Here is a 20404-nt window from a genome sequence, read left to right on the forward strand (position 1 = left end):
TTTATGGGTAGAGGTTTAAGGGTGGAGGTTTTTAATCCAATCTGATCTCTTCCTTCTTTATCTCAAAAAAAAAAAAAAACGTTAGATGTATCATATAAATATAATCACACACTAATACACATAATTTCGAAATCTCACATATAATTACACAAAATTCTGAAACATATATGAATATTAAAGAAATTAAATCACATCCATATATAAACATGCATACATACGGTAAACTCCTAATCAACATAATCATAGATTTAGAAAATTAGACACATTTCAATCAAACACCAAAAAATTAAAACATAAAACACGTAGTTTCTAAAAAACAAAATAATCAAATAATATTTAGAAACTAGCAAATTATTTTAGATACCAATTAAAAAGATTAACTAATTTCAAACACTTAGCAATTAAATTATAATCACACATATTGGTACGGCAATTTTAATATAAACAATTAAATCAAAAATGTCCCATATTATGCTATAGCTAAAATTAAAACACATAATCATGCGATTAAAATAAATAAACACAGATTTTCGAAAAAGAATTGCATGGCACATATTTTCACGTTAAAATTTACATGCAATTTTATAAGTAGATACTAAACACATTGAACTAAATTATTCATGCAATTTCGAATAAATATATAAACGTATATAAAAAAAAATATATGAGCACAAGTATCAATTTAAATCATGAGATTAAGTCCAGTGATACTTAGCTCATTTCAAGCATTCCCAACTCATGCCTTAAGGTAGAAAATCTTGTTTCGCATAAAGGCTTTGTGAGAATATCTGCAACTTGGTTCTCCGTAGGGATATACTCGATTTTTAGATCTTTCTTTCAACATGATCCCTTATGAAATGATGTCGTATGTCGATATGTTTGGTTCTTGAGTGAAGCACTAGATTGTGGGTGATAGCGATTGCACTTGTATTGTCACAAAATATGCTAACATCGTCGCAATTCACTGCATAATCCTTCAATTGTTGCTTCATCCACAAAATTTGAGCACAACAACTTCCTGCAGCAATGTATTCAGCCTCGGCGGTACTTGTTGCGATGGAATTTTGCTTTTTGCTAAACCAAGAAACAAGCCTTCCTCCCAAGAATTGACACGTTCCGGAGGTGCTTTTTCTGTCTATTTTACAACCTGCAAAATCCGCATCTGAAAAACCAGTTAGCATAAAATCTGTACCTTTAGGATACCACAATCCAACATTGATTGTGCCCTTCGAGTATCTTATGATTTTCTTTGTTGCGGTGAGGTGGCTTTCTTTTGGATTTGCTTGGAATCTTGCACATACTCCCACAGCATAAGAAATGTCCGGCCTGCTTGCAGTGAGGTATAGTAGTGAACCAATCATTCCTCTATACTTCGTTTGTTTGACATTTTTTCCATCTTCGTCTTTGTCTAGCCTTATTGATGTACTCATAGGAATTTGATCGATGATTTTCCATCAAGGCCAAACTTCTTTATCAAGTCACGGGTGTACTTTGCTTGATTGATGAATATTCCTTCCTTCAATTGTTTGACTTGTAAGCCAAGAAATAATTCAATTCACCCATCATGCTCATTTCGAATTTATTCTGCATAAGCTTCGAAAATTTCTCACACAAAGAATTGTTAGTGCTTCCAAAAATAATATCATCAACATATATTTGTACTAATAAAATATGATCACCATCTTGAATTCTAAATAGAGTTTTGTCAACAAGGCCTTTGGTGAATCCACAGCTTATTAAGAACATTGACAAGGTATCATACCAAGCTCTAGGTGCTTGTTTCAACCCATACAATGCCTTTTTAAGTTTGTAGACTTTATCACCTTCGCCTTTTACCTCAAAACCTGGGGGTTGTTCGACATAAACTTCTTCTTCGAGTAGACCATTCAAGAATGCGCTTTTCACGTCCATTTGATAAACAGTGAAATCTTTGTGTGCGGCGTAGGCTAGGAAAATCCTTATAGCTTCGAGTCTGGCTACCGGTGCAAAGGTTTCATCAAAATCTATTCCTTCTTCTTGAGAGTATCCTTTTGCAACGAGCTTTGCTTTATTCCTAACAATCACGCCTTCTTCGTTTGCTTTGTTCCGGAAGACCCATTTAGTTCCTACAACATTGTGGTTCATTGGTCTTGGAACAAGTTCCCAAACATCATTTCTTTTGAATTGATCGAGTTCCTCTTGCATGGCGTCAATCCAACTTGGATCATTTAGAGCTTCGTCCACTCCTTTTGGTTCAATCTGTGATAGATAACATGTGAACAATGCTTCCATGGTAGATGATCTTGTTTTCACGCCATCTCGAACATTTCCGATCACTAATTCTGGTGGGTGATTTTTGAGCCATCTTAAGTCTGGTTCAAATGGGTGCATGGTACTGGGTGGATTTACTGACTGAGAAGTGGTAGCACTGGTTCGAATTTCTGCTTCATTCTCTAAATTTCCTACTTCTCCAGTAATTGCATCCAAGGGCTGATTTGCAATTTCCACTTCAACTTCATCCCTGGGTTGATTTGCAATTTCAATGCCAGTTGCATCCCTGGGTTGATTTGCAAGTTCAATACCAATTGCATCCTGCACTTCATTTCTTACTGGATGAGAGATGGGATTTTCTAGAGAATTAATTTCCAACTCATCCATTCCCTGCAAAATATTTTCTTCACACGTATCATCAGTATCACAAAAATCAATATGACACTTGTTACCATTTTGCTCAATATTTTCGCCATTTTCGTCCAGAGCATCAATATTGACGTGTGATTTTTCATCAAATACCACGTGTATGGATTCTTCAACCACCATTGTTCTTTTGTTCAACACTCTGAATGCTTGGCTGGTAGTCGAATATCCTAGAAAAATTCCTTCATCTGCACGCTCATCAAAAGCTTTTAGATGCAATTTATCATTAATATGAATAAACACTTGCATCCAAAAATATGAAAATAACCAATATTTGGTTTTCTCCCTTTATATAGCTCATATGGCGTCTTGCTATACTGCTTATGGATCATGCTTCGATTTTGCGTATAGCAAGCAGTGTTGATAGCTTCCGCCCAATATCTTTTCGGGAGACCGGCTGCACTAATCATCACTCGTGCGGCTTCTTTAAGCGTCCGGTTTCTTCTTTCGGCAACAACGTTTTGTTGTGGTGTTCTAGAGGCAGATAATTGATGAGAAATTCCATGTGAATTGCAAAAAGCTTGTATAACTCCATTCACGAACTCGGTTCCACGATCGGTTCGGATTTTTGATATTTGCAGTTCTTTCTCATTTTGTAGTTGCTTCAACAGCTTCGGCAACACTTGTTCAACTTCATTTTTCTTCTTGAGAAACACGGTCCAAGTGTACCTGGAAAAATCATCAACAACGACAAGAGTATATTTCTTACCACTTACACTTATTGGATCAACCGGTCCAAATAAGTCCATGTGTAGCAAGCTTAGCGGTCTTGATGTTGATTCGTGCATCTTAGACTTGAATGATGATTTGATTTGCTTTCCGCGTTGGCATGCATCACACACTTGGTCTTTCTTGAAGATGATACTTGGTAATCCTTCAACTAGATTTTTCTTTGCAAGCTGATTGATGGTCTTGAAGTTTAAATGGTTGAGCTTTTTGTGCCATTCCCAATTTGCTTCATTCGAATTTCTGGCCATTAAGCATACTGAATCTTTGCTTGTGCTCCAATCTACAACATACATATTCTTTCGCCTTTTTCCAGTGAGCACAACTTCATTTGAGAGCTCATTTTTGATTAGGCACTTATCTTTGGAAAATTCCACAAGATAGCCTTTGTCATAAAATTGACTAGTGCTCAACAAATTGAATTTTAGGCCTTCAACAAATGAAACATCTTCGATCTTCAAACCATTTCTTTCAATTGTACCAACTCCTTTTGTAGTTCCATAATTTTGATTTCCTCCAAATATAACTTTTGGTCCATCGATTTTCTTGAAATTCACTAGACAAGATTTATTTCTAGTCATGTGGCGTGAGCAACCACTGTCGATGTACCAAACATCCTACAAAAAAGATTAGTTGGTTTTAGGTATCCATACTTGCTTGGGTCCTTTGCTGTTAGTAATTTTTGGTAACCAAACCCACCTTGATCCTATTGAATTAAGATAAGGCGGTTTGTAACCATTTGAAACACGATAATCATAATTAACATTTGAAAACATTTTTGGCGTCGGGTTTTGAAAAATATTTTTATATCTAGGCACCTGGGAAGAGGATTGTTGCTTTGGTCTATAAGAAGCATTTAAACAAGATTTACACAACCAATCCTTTTGAGTGGAATAAAATCTTCCATCTCTATTTCTAGAAAAGCTTCCCTCTTTTCTAAAAATTCTTTTTGCACTTGACTCTTTGGCATATCTTTGCTTGAAGAATTTTTGTTGTTTTACCGTGTTATTGAACTGTTTCGGCCTATCAACATTCAACTTTGCTTTCTCATGATAGCCAAGTCCTTGTCTCATTGTGCTATACTGACTTTTAACAAACTTTACTACTTGCACTTTATTGGTTAAAGGAGTAGTAAGATTAGTCAGATTTTGAGGGGTTTGAGAACATGTGGAGTCATAACCGATTCCGGTTCTATCTCCTGATGGCTTTTGCATGTTTACCATTTTATCCATAATTTTGGACGAGTTAGTAAACGTAGCGATGGTAGCCCGAAGGTTATGTTCACTAACCTCTCTTGATTTACACTCTTCTTGAAGTTGAATATTTTCACTCTTCAAGTTACTCACTTCAAGTAAAGCATCTTGCAATTTTTTATTCATCTCTTCTTTTTCAAGAATTAGAATTTTATTGCGCTCCTTGAGTTGAGGATGAGTGAGCATAATCTCTTGACAATCTCGCATTAGACTGCCAATAGATTCACGAGAAAAAGAGGAATTAACAGAATTGAAAGAATTAGATGTTACCTCTTCTTCCTCTGCTCCAAGAGCCATAAAGCACTCTTCACTTGAACTCAACTCAATTGATTTGCATATTAGAGTCGTGTCATCTTCCGAACTTGAGCTTTCATCACTTGATGACAATCCATTCGACTCATCATTTTCATTTGGTTCATTGCTAACGAGAGCTTTTCTTTTGTCGCGCTTGAACATTCGATCTTTGCTTTCGGATTTATTCGGTGTAGATTCAACATTTATGCCTTGATACTTGCTAACAATCGGATACGGACAATTTATTTTGAAATGTCCGGGTTTGCGGCAATTGTAGCATAAATTGTTGTTTTCTTCGACTTTCTCTTCTTGTGTCGTGCGAGAGACGAATTTTCCACGAGCAGAATTTTTGTTGTCTCCTCTTCGCATAAATCTTCTAAACTTTTTCACAAAAAGAGCAGATTGTTCGTCAGTTATAAAATCAATATTATCTACTGACCTGGAGGTTGACGGTTGTTCGGCCATTAGAGCTGGATTTCGAATTTCATGAACTTCATCATCTTTGGCCTTCATTTCGAACTCATATGCTTTAAGATCACTAAATAATTTGTCGGTTGACAATATTCTTAGATCTCGGTGATCTCGCATAGCCGTAACCTTCATATCCCAAGTAGATGGTAAGCCTCGTAGAACTTTGAGATTAATTTCCTTTTGGTTAATATTTTTGCCAAGGTCATTAATTTCTCCAAGGATTTTGATCATTCGAGCTTCCATATCAACAATGGATTCGTTCGAGAGCATTTTGAAGTCCTCGAACTTCTTCATAGCAATAGTGAGCTTATTATCTTTTTCTTGTTCATCTCCTTCTCCGATCTTGATGAGAGTATCCCAAATTTCTTTTGCACTTGTACATTTTCGAACCTTTGGGAATATTGTATCATCAATGGCTTTGAACAGAATATCTTTGGCAATGTTGTCAAGATTGATCCTTTTTCTATCATCCGGCGTCCATTCCGGTTTTGGCTTTGGTATGAATTGTTGAGCATCCGGTGATAGAAGAAAAGCCGTATTCACTTTCAATATTTCGATCGGTCCGTTGGAGATAACTTCCCACATTTCATCATGTAAAGCAGATAGATGAACCTGCATACGAACTTTCCAATCATCAAATTTATCAAGCGAGAATAATAGATTTTGAGCTAAATCTTTATTCATCTTCTCGGTGGATACGAGAGACAAATAATCCAATTTACACACACTGGGTAAGATGGATCTGCCTAGCAGTCAGAAACAAGGTTGACCCAATTAGGCAACCTGCTCTTGATACTAATTGACTCAAATAGGCTACAGGCCTTGATACCTATTGTTAGTATCGATTAGAGACAAATTCTGACTCGGATAGGCACCGGCTCTGATACCAATTGTTGGTCCAAAAAGAGGTAAGGTGAAAGTCTAGAGGGGGGGGGGGGGTGAATAGACTTTCAAACTTTTTCGCACAATATAACAAAAGGTAAGCCAGAGATAAACCAAGACTCTTAACTAGATTGTTAGAGTCAGGTGCACAGCGGAATTAAATAAACGATACGGTGTGTGTGTAGATCGTGTCAAGATTATTGACGTGAGAAGCAAGCAAGAGCAGTAAGTAAAGAAAGCAGTAAAGAACCCAAGGCAATTTATAGTGGTTCGCGAGGTGATGTAATCCTCCTACTCCACTTGCTCTTTTCTCCAAGAGCCAATTCACTATATCCACCACTTCTTGGTTCCAAGATACAATGAAATTCCGTGATCTAGTGCTTTGATCACCAAGCCCACACTAATCACGCCCAGTGCCTCCGACACTGCTGCTTCGGGTTTCACGTCGCCGCGTTACTTTCCCAGGATTTCACAACTCCGTGCTACTTTCCCCCCGTCTTCTACGATCTGGTAGAAACGTATCTTCCGTGATCTGGTGCTTTGATCACCAAGCCCACACCAATCACGCCCAATGTCTTCCCGACACTGCTGCTTCGGATCTCACAACTCCGTGTGACAATCCAGGATTTCACAACTCCGTGTTACTTTCCTCCTTTCCCTTGTTTTGCTCCAAAACAAGTTTTGCCTTGCTTCCAACTTTGAGATTCTGTAGATGATCTTCGTTGATGCGCTGAATCTCTTGAAGTTGATGAAGATTTCAACACTCTTGGATATTTCTTTTCTAAGCTCTGTATCACTCTGAGTGTTTATCTCACAAAAGATATATCAATTTAAGCTTCTGAGATGGAAAGCTTTCTTTGAATTTTTATGCTCTGTTTAGCTCTGTTCTTTGCTCTTTGTATTCTTGTTTCTCCTTTCCTCAGCTTCAATCTTCATCTATTTATAGCTGGTAATGAGAATCCGTCCGTTGGAAAGAAACGGTCTCATTTTCGAATTTTGCTTAGCTGTATAGCCTTTTGTCAGAAGATAAGATAACGTTGCAGATCTTGTCAGATATTTCAAATTGAGCTTGAGGTTTCAGCAAAAATGGCGTCCCATGAATCTCCATCTGGTGTAGATCACGCCTCTTGGGATTTTTATCTTCAAAATATATTCTCCAATATAATCCCTTACTAGTTAGACTAGTATTTTTGCTTCTGCAACTTCTTCTAATATCTTCCTCTGTACTTCGCGTGTCTGGGTCTGTAGACTGCTTCTAGACTTCATCTCTTCAATTGACTTGGAAATCTCCCTTTCTATTTTGGGAAATGAAATCTCTATCCCTTGCTAGATTTGTCAATTGAATTCTCATCCCTTACTTGATTTGGAATTGCAATCTCATCCCTTGCAATCTATTTCTCCAATTGAATTGAAGCCTTGTAAATCAATTCTTCTGATGAAATTGCATCCCTATTTCAATTTCGGGGTTCCAATTTGAGAAACTGCATCCCTTTACTTGTAAACTTCATCCCTTAGTCAATTTGGAAATCTCATTCCCTTTGACTTTGCAAATTGCATCCCTTGAAATCTCATCCCATTGACTTGCAAATTGTATCCCTTCGGCCAAACCATCGCCTCTTACTTGATCAGATGGAATTTTAACTTGGCTTCTTTAAAATATGTGGGATCAGATGGAATTTTAACTTGGCTTCTTTAAAATATGTGGGATGTGGGATTTGAACCTGTGACCTTGCACATAATATTTCAAGCTTTTACCATCTTATCCGTACAACCTATTGGTTATCTTCTTATTCCACTTGGTGTACTCCTTTCTTTCCATAGATGCTTGATCTTCAAGATAGCTTCATGCAAACTTCAAGTCACGTTCTTTCTTCTTCGGGATTTCTTGAGGGATTTTCTCAAATTTCATACGCATACATCTTCCTCTTCTGTTTGCCATTTTCTCTTGACAAATTCTTGATTTTTGGCTTGATATCTTCTTCATCCATTTCCTCAACTAATGAATTTATTTTTCCCTTTCTTGGTCTAAGACTCGACTAGTCTAATAAAATAAAATTGGGGATCTACGAATTACAATATGGCTTATCAAAATCTATTACAATTTATTCCTAACATTGGGGATTGTTTACGTTGGGTTATGATCATTGTTTATGCTTTGCCTTATCTGCCTTATCTGTTGTGAACTGCATATGCTCGTTATAACTGTTGCTTGTGTCTGGCCTTACCTGTCGAGTCATTCCCGGTTTTAAAGCTACAGTTCGTAGGATATATCTTCATGCTCAAAATGGTTTTCGTATATCTATATATATCTCTATATGTATTATATTTCAACGCGTTGGAGTGGGTTACCAGCATCTCTCGCTGAACAGATATATTTGGCTTTCAGGCACAGAAGAATAAGTCACTGGAGCACGCTAGAACTTGGAACGTAGAAGTAGATATTTTCCCTTTTCGGCCTGCGTGCCATGCTTATGCCTTTACATTATTACGGATATTAGTTAGTTAGCCTGTGCACCTGAGTTCTCTAGCTCAGGTGTGGCATAGCACCCCATACTCTTGTATTATGTTTTGGGATTTAATGGGATTTCACCTTTATTTTATAAGTTTTAAATGTCTTGAAAATCAGGGGTGTTACAGTTGGTATCAGAGCTTAAGTTTGACCTTAGGATAAGACTCCTAAGACCGGACTTTAGGACACTAGGCTTGAACTCTAGGTACTTAGGAACGTAGGATCCAGGAATCTTAGGACGCGCAGTGAGATTGTAAAACCTACACATAACCTCCCCTCACTTTATCCCTCTATAACTTAAAGGAACCTCCCCCTACGCTTACCACACCAGGTAAGGGTGCGAATAGATAAGTTTACTTCCACAACTGGGTAACGTACACTTACCCGATAAATCGCCTCGTCCTAACTCCCGTCAAAAGACTTGACAAGGACCCTGACCAAATAAAAGGAAGATTTGGATGACTATTAAGAAGAGGCGTTACAGTCAGGACTGCTAAAAGGGACGGACTGCAATACGCACCAACCCAGGGTAACCACGATAACCCCCGAGTCAGACAAATGACCTGCACCTTCCGACAAGTTGCCTTATCTCGGCAAACCCGGGTTGCGGCTACAACAAACAGGAAGGAGAACTAGGACACCTATTAAAGTAGCGAAGGAACGACACCATTAGTCAAATCCTTGGGTGCAAGGTAAGTATATCGCGACACCTTGCGACCCCACCACCCCAATTTAAAATATCATCCGCCCTGAAACCCCAGCATCTTGATACCCCTATTTGTTGAAAACTCCCACCCCGAATCCTTAATTACCTTAAGAGCAAATTTGCAACCATCATGACCTTGCTCACCCTTTGTTGCGCTTAACCCAAACCCTCGGAAACCCTAAATTGTTATTGCCCTTAGTCTAAGTTCATATCCCCACTCCGTTTGGAAACCCTGTTAAAAACCGTAGAGCAGCATAAGGCCCTTACCCTGCCCAGGGGCGTGAAGAACCGACATTCATTGATTCAATATTAAAATAAGTTGTTAGATAGGAATCGGCGAAGTAGGTGGAGGTTACGAATGCGTATCACCCCACCCTTACACGAAAACCGTGAAGGCTTCACTAGAAACCATAGCCTGTACGTACGCCACCGAAGAACGCCATGCACGTTCAATGTGTCAGGGGCCCTCGCTACAGAAAACATCGTCAAATAGGTGCAACAGGCCGAACCTCAAGGAGGACATAAAGCCTTGCTAAGAATTTCATCCACCAAGGAAGGGATGAAACCCAATAGAACAAGAAAGACTAACCCGAAACCCCCCTTACCCTTAAGAACCCTCGGCAAGGATTAGGAGTCAAGACCTAGGGGTTTGACCCACTAAACCGACTGGGTCCAGACTTCTGGACATCCGAGGGGAACGTGCACGGAAACCATCATGAGAATTCCCCTGGAAGCCATAGAGACGAAGGGGACTTCGACACGGGAAGAGAATATCAAACGAAAATCTTAGAATCAAACAAAGCCAAGGAAAAGGGATCACCAGTTCGACTGCACGCCACAACCAAGCCCCAAACAGGCATAATCACTCGAAGCCAAGAGTCCTTAGCCCCTTTCCCTCCCCTTGCCAATCAAGTACCATTTCGTTAAAGAATCCGTCCTATCACTCCAAACCTCGCTCTTGATCCCTCATTATAGACAAACCCGTACAAGGTGGCAACCTTCCTTCCTGTATTACGACCTTGAGACATCGACCCTATCCGCCCTTCGACTTTGAAACCTAGCCCTTGCACTTCTTACACCCCTTTAAACCCAGAACAAGAAAACATAGATATATATATGTATGTATATCTACCTCTAGAACTCGTGCTTAAGGATCAATGAACATTGTACGATGGGTCATCCTATGTATCCAAGTCCCTTTTATTGTGTACAAGGGCATGGGACTTGTCAGGACATGAATCTGTGCATTTTTGGGGCCTTTCCCGAAGGAATTGACTATTCCTAGTCACTTTCCCACGGGTCCCCAACGGGTCCTTGGCGGGACCTTGGCAGGAGCTTGGCAGGCGGACGACCGCCCACCTCGCGCCCACTGGTACAATGTGCTGATTTCTTAACCCCTCATTTTATTGATTTGTGGCGCACTTGCGTGCCTCGATTGAGGAATGTGAGTCTTGGGTAAGGAACCATGGACCACCCAAACATAGTGTCCTATGTAAAAGACCTTGACGCACGAGACACCATCGGGAAATCACAATCAATTACATTGCACGAGTAATTGAAATCGGATCCTACGATACAACCGACTAGGGATGGTTGGCGTAAAGGATTGCGCAAACCAAGGAGGCGAGTTGGGAACTCATACTAAGAACCCACGAAAACCTTAAAAGTCAAAATGTTAAGGAGGGACCGGGACTCCTCCAAACCATGGACATCGTTCGAGCAAATTAGAGGACTCCTTACAAGTTGTATGGAATCAAGAACTACGTAGCCCATGGTGCTAAGCAAAAGGGTGAAGAACACATTCGCGCCAAGACTACAAGGGTCATTAAGGACCCACAAGGAAATGAGGTGACTCGTAAAGTCGCCGAGTCATCCCACAACGAGATTTGGTAACCGACTGCGCTTTAAAAGAAAAAGGGCACGCAAGGACACCTTCATCATTAAAAATAACACAAACAGGGCACAACAATGCCGAACCTCGGGTAAGACATGAAGTCTTACTAAGAATTTCATCCACTAAAGAGGAGATGAAATTCAACCCAAAGTCCATCGACTCCCAAGAGACTTTGGGAAGAATTTGGGAAGTGCGCCCTAAGAGATTGGCTTGGTTGACCCAACTCGGTCAAGACCTTGGGCACATTAAAGAAGTAAGTGTTGAATCACCACAGGAAATTCCCTCAAGAAAGAAGAGAAGGATGAAACCTTAGCCTAGGAAGCAAGGTCTAACAAGGATCTTAAAGTCAAGCAAGCACCAACACCAAGGAAGGAGGATCATCAGCTTGTCGGCGCATCGTGATCAAAGCATCTAACCAGATTATTCACTTGGGATCGAGAAACCTTAACCCATCCTAGCCGAATTCCTTTCCCTCCCTCGGAAAATCGGCCCCTTCCTTATTTCAAAACCCTTCTACCCTTCAGACCCCATTCTCAATCCCATGTTTTAACGATTCCATACAAGTGGCAACCTCACAACCTAAGTTGCAACCTCGAAAACTTGATCCTAATTCCTGATTTCACCGTGTCCTCAAGTTTGAAACCCACTCTCTTAGCCCTGTAAACCTAATCGTTCCCAAAAAAAAACCCAGCACACATAGGCGTGCAAGTATACAATTTCCCCGTGGAATACCTTATCTATAGGACCACGGTTCTTCCCTTGACTCGTTAACCCTGCAATGATTTCCAAGCTTCGGGGACGAAGCTTCTCGTAAGGGGGGGAGAGTGTAACACCCCGTGTTACGGCCTTCAATCCCGGATTAATTATTTAATTAATCCCGTTAATAATAATTAAATATGATTTAATTCGGTTAGGTTTCCCTTTAATTAATTAATAAGGCCCACCCTGAACCGTGGGCCCTTGCCTAAATTAGAGCCTTAAGCCTATTAGGAATAAAGAAAGTAAACATTTTACTATTCAGATTCTGATTACGAATCCTAGACCTAGTTATCTATTAGGAATAAAGGAAGTAGGTCTTTTACTCTTCAGATTATGATTAGGATTCTCTTTAATTAATTAATATGGTCCACTATGGACCATGGAACCCAATCCTTAGTCCCAAAAGGAATAGAATTAGCAAGCCTATAATATTAGTTCCTAATTAGGACTCCTAAATATATAAATAGGGGACTTAAGAGGCACCTAGAACCCCCCACCACAATAAACGACTCACCATCCCAAAAGAGCTCCAAGAATTCCCTTAGAAGAAATCAAGAAAGCAAGAAAGCTTAAAGAAAGACCCTTCATAGCCAAGGAATTAATTAAGGCTAAGAGGTAACCCATGTCTCAACAAAACCTATTTTCATAGTTATAATTCCCCCTTAGGGTTTCCCCATATTATGGTATATTGGCGAGTTATGATGATTATTATTGGTAATTGATGTAATGATCGCATGGGGGATCTTGATGATCTTGATATTGGGAGATTCTTGATAATTATGGTGTCCTTGATAATTATATGGAGTTCTTGATGATTATGTGTTGTTCCTGATAATTGTGTGATGTTCTTGATGCTTATGTGTTATTCTTACCGAATCTTGCAATTAGAAGACGAACCGTATTATTGTTGATATAAAAGTGATTAGAACCCTAGGTTGTATCGTATGATCTTATTCTTGGATTATCGGGTGGGGAAATCGGATGTTTGGGTGTTGATTATATTTAGAAAAGCATGATAGGTTATGTGCCGTTCGTTTCTTGTATTTGATTCGTTAATTGTCTACATGTTGTCGTTAATTTCGTTGTAAAGTGTCTAAGCATGGTTTCGGGTTCTACAACGGTTCCCGGGGCGTAAAGTGTGTGAAAAGAGTCAGTGGGGGGTAGGTGGGGGGTAGGGGACCCGCCACCTACCCACGGCCGTGAAACACCGCCCATCAGCGGGTTGCCTGTAACACCCCGTGTTACGGCCTTCAATCCCGGATTAATTATTAAATTAATCCCGTTAATAATAATTAAATATGATTTAATTCGGTTAGGTTTCCTTTAATTAATTAATAAAGGTCCACCATGAACCGTGGACCCTTGCCTAAATTAGAGTCCTAAGCCTATTAGGAATAAAGAAAGTAAACCCTTTACTATTCAGATTCTAATTAAGAATCCTAGACCTAGTTATCTATTAGGAATAAAGGAAGTAGGCCTTTTACTATTCAGAATACGATTAGGATTCCCTTTAATTAATTAATATGGTCCACTATGGACTATGAGCCCTTATCCCTAAACCCAATCCTTAGTTCCAAAAGGAATAGAATTAGCAAGCCTATAATATTAGATCCTAACCAGGACTCCTAAATATATAAATAGGGGACTTAAGAGGCACCTAGAACCCCCTACCACAATAAACGTTCCACCACCCGAAAGTGCTCCAAGAATCCCCTTAGAAGAAATCAAGAAAGCAAGAAAGCTTAAAGAAAGACCCTTCATAGCCAAGGAATTAATTAAGGCTAAGAGGTAACCCATGTCTCAACAAAACCTATTTTCATAGTTATGATTCCCCCTTAGGGTTTCCCCATATTATTGTGTATTAATGATTGGTGATGATTATTATTAATGATTGATATAATGAATCCATGAGGAATCTTGATAATCTTGATATTGGGAGATTCTTGATAATTATGGTGTTCTTGATAATTATATGGAGTTCTTGATGATTATGTGTTGTTCTTGATAATTGTGTGATGCTCTTGATGTTTATGTGTTATTCTTACCGAATCTTGCAATTAGAAGACGAACCGTATTCTTGTTGATATAAAAGTGATTAGAACCCTAGGTTGTATCGTATGATCTTATTCTTGGATTATCGGGTGGGGAAATCGCATGTTTGGGTGTTGATTATATTAGAAAAGCATGATAGGTTATGTGTCGTTCGTTTCTCGTATTTGATCCGTTAATTGTCTACGTGTTGTTATTACTTGCGTTGTAAAGTGTCTAAGCATGGTTTCGGGTTCCACAATGGTTTCCGGGGCGTAATTGTGTGTTAAGAGTCAGTGGGGGGTAGGGGACCCGCCACCTACCCACGGCCGAGAAGACGTCTCCGGCAGCGGGCAGCCGGCGGGCGGGCAGCTGCCCGCCGGCGACCCGCTGCCCGGAACAGTGAAACCGGCGGGCAGCCGGCTGGTGGCCCCCACCCACCGGCTACCCGCTGGAAAATCATCCCCCTTCGGGACCCCGGCTTCCCCGTTTGATGTTCCCCCGTTCCCCGTGGTGTCCCAACGGACTCCGTTTATCGTGCCTATGTCTAGTTTGATATTTCGGGTACCGTTCGTAGGTTTATGAGTCTATTATATTGCATGCTAGTTGAATTGGTATCCCGTTGACCTAGGTGGAAGAAGTATGAACCCCTTAGGACTATTCTTAGTAAGTGATGGATCACGCATAGGTTTTGTTATACGTTTTCTCCCCCTTCCTAATGTGTAATGTGGGTTGCATGTGCTTGCTATGTGTTATGTGTGTGTTACCCCAATTCGGTTGCGATCGGATTGGTTATCCTGAGCTGCGGTTCAGAAGCTGGCTGCGGTCAGATTGATACTCTTGGGCTGCGGTCCACCGTTTGGTTGCGATCAAACGTTTCTATACGAGCTGCGGTTCGTCCTTTTTCCTGGCTGCGGTCAGATGACATTCTCTTGGGATGCGGTCCACTGTTTGGTTGCGATCAAACCACTACAAGAAAAATCTCGATTTGCGACAGAATTTTTCCGTCGCGAAAACGAGAAATTCCGTCGCGAATCGCGTTTTGCAACAGAATTTTGCATTTTCGCGACGGAATTCATTCCGTAGTCTCCAGGCTTGTAGTATTCCATTCCGTGACGGAAATAATCCGTCACAAGCGGTGGCGACAGAAAACAGCAACGGAATTTTCCGTCGTGAAGTTGGCTACGAAAATCATTCCGTCGTGAGTCTGTCGCGATTTTGGCAACGGAAATCTTTCCTTCCGTCGCCATCGTGTGAGAAAATATTCCGTCGCGAAACTCATATTCCGTCGCACATCGTCGTGAAATATAACAACGAAAATAATTGTCATCGCGATTCCATCGCTAACCTTTCCGTTGTAAATTTTGTATTCCGTCACGAAATTCCGCTGTAACAAAACAACATAACAAACTGTCGTCGCAATTCCATCGCTAGATATTTTGTCACAAAATTTGTTTTCCATTCCGACATTTCGTCGTAATAAAGTAATAAAACTAATTACTGTCGCAATTTCATTACATTTTGGGCGACAATAATCTTCTCGTCACCAATTTCGTGGTCACAACGACAACGAATATTCTATTGCTAAAATCACATTTCATTGCTATTCTTCTAAATTATTAATTTTTTAATATTTCAGTAATTATTATTATTATGTTAAAATTCAAAGGTGAGTATATAAAATGTTAATATGCAATTATATTTATAAACAAAAGCACTATTAAAACTAAAATACAATATAATTTGTAATATAAAAGTAATAGTGCTTTATAATTCACAAATTTAATGGTGTACTTAATATGAAATTCATGTCTAAACAACAATATAATAATCCAATAATCCATAAAATATGAATATCAAGTCTAATCCACTTGTGATGAGGGTGATGATGAAGTACCAGCTCTCTCACATTCAAGAGATCCAATCTTTACTGAAGCATAGAAAAGCTATTGTGTTAGCATTAATTGGACCACAAATGATGCTACCATATTAGCCTATAAACTCTTCTTTTCTTATCATGCCCGCCAACCGCAACATAGTCCTAATTTAAAAAAAAAAAATGATTAAGACTCTTGGGAAGAAGTCAAGAAAACAACTTAACTATTCTATATGTAAAGATTATAAATTTACAAATTTACTTGAACCTAATCACTTTTTTATTAGTTATTTCCTTAAACAAGCTATAACAACTACGTTTTTCAAAAACAAAAATGCTATAACAACTACGATCTAATATGATATGAGAGGCTAAGAGATAAATCCTACAATATTTAACATTAGAAATGGAGAATTAGAATTATACGTTTCCCTATAAATCAATATCAATCATGCAAGGACATACATGCAGAACGTACAAACTATGTTGTGCAATCTGCAGTAGCAATCATAATCAATTTCAAGCATTCATGAGGAATATATATATATATATATATATATATATATATATATATATATATATATATATATATATATATATATATATATAGGGTTGCAAAAATTGCGCCTAGGCGCTAGGCTCTAGGAGGCCACCGCGAGGAATGGTCTCGGCGGCCTCCTAAGCGGCCAGCCGGTTTGGCAGTTCGGCGAATTTTTTTCTTTTTTTTTTTTTTTTTTTTTTTTTTTTTTTTTTTAATGTCGGAAAAGTTTCGGAAGGCATAACTTTTGACTCGGTTGCCCGATTTGGACAATTTTTTTTTTCAAATCGCGTATTTTTTCAAGATCTATACACCGCAAACAGCCAAAGGCGGTTTGGTCCACTAATTTCTCAAAAAATGCTTCTTTAGCTCTTAATTTTAGTTTTTTTTATTTATTTAGATGATTTAAACAATCTTTTAAACAATCTTACAACCACTTTTGTAAATAGTTTCTAAGAAATAACTATGAAAACCTTATGTTTTAGTACTAAATTTTGAAAATTTTTAATTTTAAAATTTTTTTTAATTAAAAAAAATAAAAAAAATAAAAACAAAATAAAAAATCGACGCCTAGGCGCCCTAGGCGCGGGCGCCCCCTTGGCGCCTAGGGGGCGCCTAACATTTTTTGCAACATTGTATATATACATATAATCAGCTCTTAAACAAAGATATATAGTAACTACCTGAACCTGAGCTATCCATATAAAACCTTCAGAATGCAACATTGACAAAACCATATATATACATTCCCATTACACATTCCAGTTCTGGTTACAATACAAATAGATATAGGAGTAGACACCTATTTCACATTTACACTAACAGATTAAATAATTAATTTTTTGGGACGGCAGTGTAATTCTCCTATTACACTAACAAATTAATTTTCTCAACAAGCAACAGAGAGACGACAAACGACGGCACATTCTGACAACGCCGGCAGAAATTCATGGCCACTGGACGATCGACATAATACACCAGAATAGCACAGACGAGAGAGAAACCTAAAAGAAAACAAAATAAACGGAGAAATGAGATGAGGGCGAGGGAACCTGTTCAGATCTGGGGAGACTCTACAGAGGCCTTCTCGGAGGCGATCGGAGAAGATGACTAGAGACTCTATGCAGCGGCTGACGGCTCACGGGGAAGGCGGCTGACGGCGACGGCGGCTGATGGTGACGGAGGCGTTGGCAAGTAGCGAAGACTGCGGCAACTTGGGTTCCTGTGGCGATTGATGAAGAGGGTTTTGGTTTAGGTTTAGGTCTGGCAGAAACTGTAAGATTTTTGGAAGGTTTTGGATTTAAGTTTGGGGGGAATTTGGATTTAAGTTTGGAGGGAATTTTTTAATATATATAATTGAAGTTATAAAATCAATTTTAATCAATTTGAATAATAAAATGATGTTATACAATATATAAGATTTTATGTTTTTTAACCTATGTTATATACCATATAATAAAAATAAAATATGAATATATATATAAATATATAAAATAAAATATTAAATCAAATCTTTTCAAAAACAAACGTTATATACCTTATTAAAATTCAATAAAAACATAAAAATATATAAACAAATATTTTGAAAAAAAATAACTTAGATGTATGCCTTATGATAATTTTTTTAAAAATACATATGTATATAATAATAAGTTTTTTTTAAAACACATATGTATATAAATTTTTTAAAAATATATTATATTTTATCTTAATCATATATACGATGTCGTTTTTTTTTTTTTTAAATTAAACCTAAGATGTGGGTTCTTTATGGAACCGAAGTTGCCGGTTTATTATTTCATGTTTTGTTAAATAATAATAATAATAATAATAATAATAATAATAATAACAATAACAATAACAATAACAATAACAATAACAATAACAATAACAATAACAATAACAATAACAATAACAATAACAATAACAATAACAATAACAATAACAATAACAATAACAATAACAATAACAATAACAATAACAATAACAATAACAATAACAACAACAACAACAATAATAATAATAATAATAATAATAATAATAATAATAATAATAATAATAATAATAATAATAATAACAATACGGTGGATTACAAAACCTGACATATTATATATATTTATATTTAAAATAATTTTAAAAATCCTACGATGATGGTTCCCTTTGCACGATTATATATATTGTTATCATGCATATATTGTGCGTTAAAAATTGATATCCAACACACAAATTAAAATATGTAAATATTTAGAATAATTTTTAAATGTTAAATAATTAATATAAAATAAAAAATGATTATTTTCGATATAATTAAAAAAAGTTTTTTAAACTTGTAGTAAAAAGTAGTAGTAAAGATGATTATTGTTGTACATAGTTATAATTGATAATAAAAATGACATTCTAACAATTTTTCATATTAAAATAATTTAAATCTTCTTAATGCAGTATTGATTAGACAGTAAAACTCAACTTAATATATGTTAAAAGTGAAATTACTCTAATAAGTTTACTGATGTTGTGAAATAATCCACATGTCCATAATATCTTGTCACATTTATTTTTTTATGCATGGTTTTTAATGCAACAAAATAAATGTTTCTAATTTTTTAATTTTGCGGTTCAAAAGTAGGTGTCATTTGTATAAAGTACAATTGTACTTGTCTCATTAATTGTCAAGAAATTTGAACAAGTCAAAAGGACAAATTGAAAAATTGGAAAATGTAAAATAATAGTTATGTTCAATTTTGGGAAGAAGACACTATTTCGTGACAAACTAAAAAGGAAAGTAAGACAAGTAAAATAGGATGGAGGGAGTAGTGACAAAAGAGTTATGCAATTTAGTTATAGCATATGAATTCATTGTCCGAGTATAATTATTTTGCTAGATCAAATTAAATTTCAGTTATATAATTATTTTATATATTTTGCCAAAAAGAGTCTCAATTTTTTATTTTTTGATGATTTCACAAATTGTAATTTAACTACCAACTTAATTTACTAAGGAATTCTTAAAATTTTGAAATTTTAAATACATTATTTTAATGATTTAATATATTTTATTATTTTTAGTAATTACCCATTTTAAATATCAATTCTTATTGTAATTTCAAATATTTATGTCCGTAACTTTATCTTAGCAAATCAATATAATTATTAAACAAATTTTTTATTTTTTGATGATTTCACAAATTGTAATTTAACTACCAACTTAATTTACTAAGGAATTCTTAAAATTTTGAAATTTTAAATACATTATTTTAATGATTTAATATATTTTATTATTTTTAGTAATTACCCATTTTAAATATCAATTCTTATTGTAATTTCAAATATTTATGTCCGTAACTTTATCTTAGCAAATCAATATAATTATTAAACAAAAAACTTTATAAATAAATAAACTTCATATTTCATTTTTACATATAAAATTTAATAAGATTAATAATTTTTAATAATTCATATGCAATTTCAATTTTAAATTAAATTTTGAAAATTTACTTCTTGTAAATTGTAATACCAAGTCTAAGTGCAAAATTCGACCATAAAAAAAATTATAAATTTTACTTAAAAATTAAATATTCTTGCGACGGAAAAAACGATCGTCGCATGTACCGTCGCCAAACTCAAAAGTCAAATATATCTTTGCGCAATCAAACCTTCGCAATAAAATTAATTTCCATTGTTGACTCCATCGCCGTAACACGACGGACATGTGGGGTGTCACTTTTTCTGTCGCCAATGTGTTAACATATTGGCGACTGAATCGATTCTGCTGTCTCATTCTGTAGCAAAAAT

The 20404-nt window shown here is 36.9% G+C and overlaps 1 long non-coding RNA gene across 1 annotated transcript; it reads right to left on the bottom strand.

Moving 5' to 3' along the window:
• Window positions 1–1289: 1289 nt before the first annotated feature.
• LOC109175155 lies at window positions 1290–17360 on the bottom strand. The gene is made up of 3 exons (XR_002053250.1): window positions 17277–17360; window positions 3806–3810; window positions 1290–1300 (listed from the first exon to the last, which is right to left on the bottom strand). It is a non-coding gene; the product is annotated as an uncharacterized LOC109175155 (long non-coding RNA).
• Between the last annotated feature and the right edge of the window lie 3044 nt (window positions 17361–20404).

The sequence above is a fragment of the Ipomoea nil genome, unplaced genomic scaffold, assembly GCF_001879475.1.
Source record: "Ipomoea nil cultivar Tokyo-kokei standard unplaced genomic scaffold, Asagao_1.1 scaffold0684, whole genome shotgun sequence".
NCBI lineage: Eukaryota > Viridiplantae > Streptophyta > Magnoliopsida > Solanales > Convolvulaceae > Ipomoea > Ipomoea nil.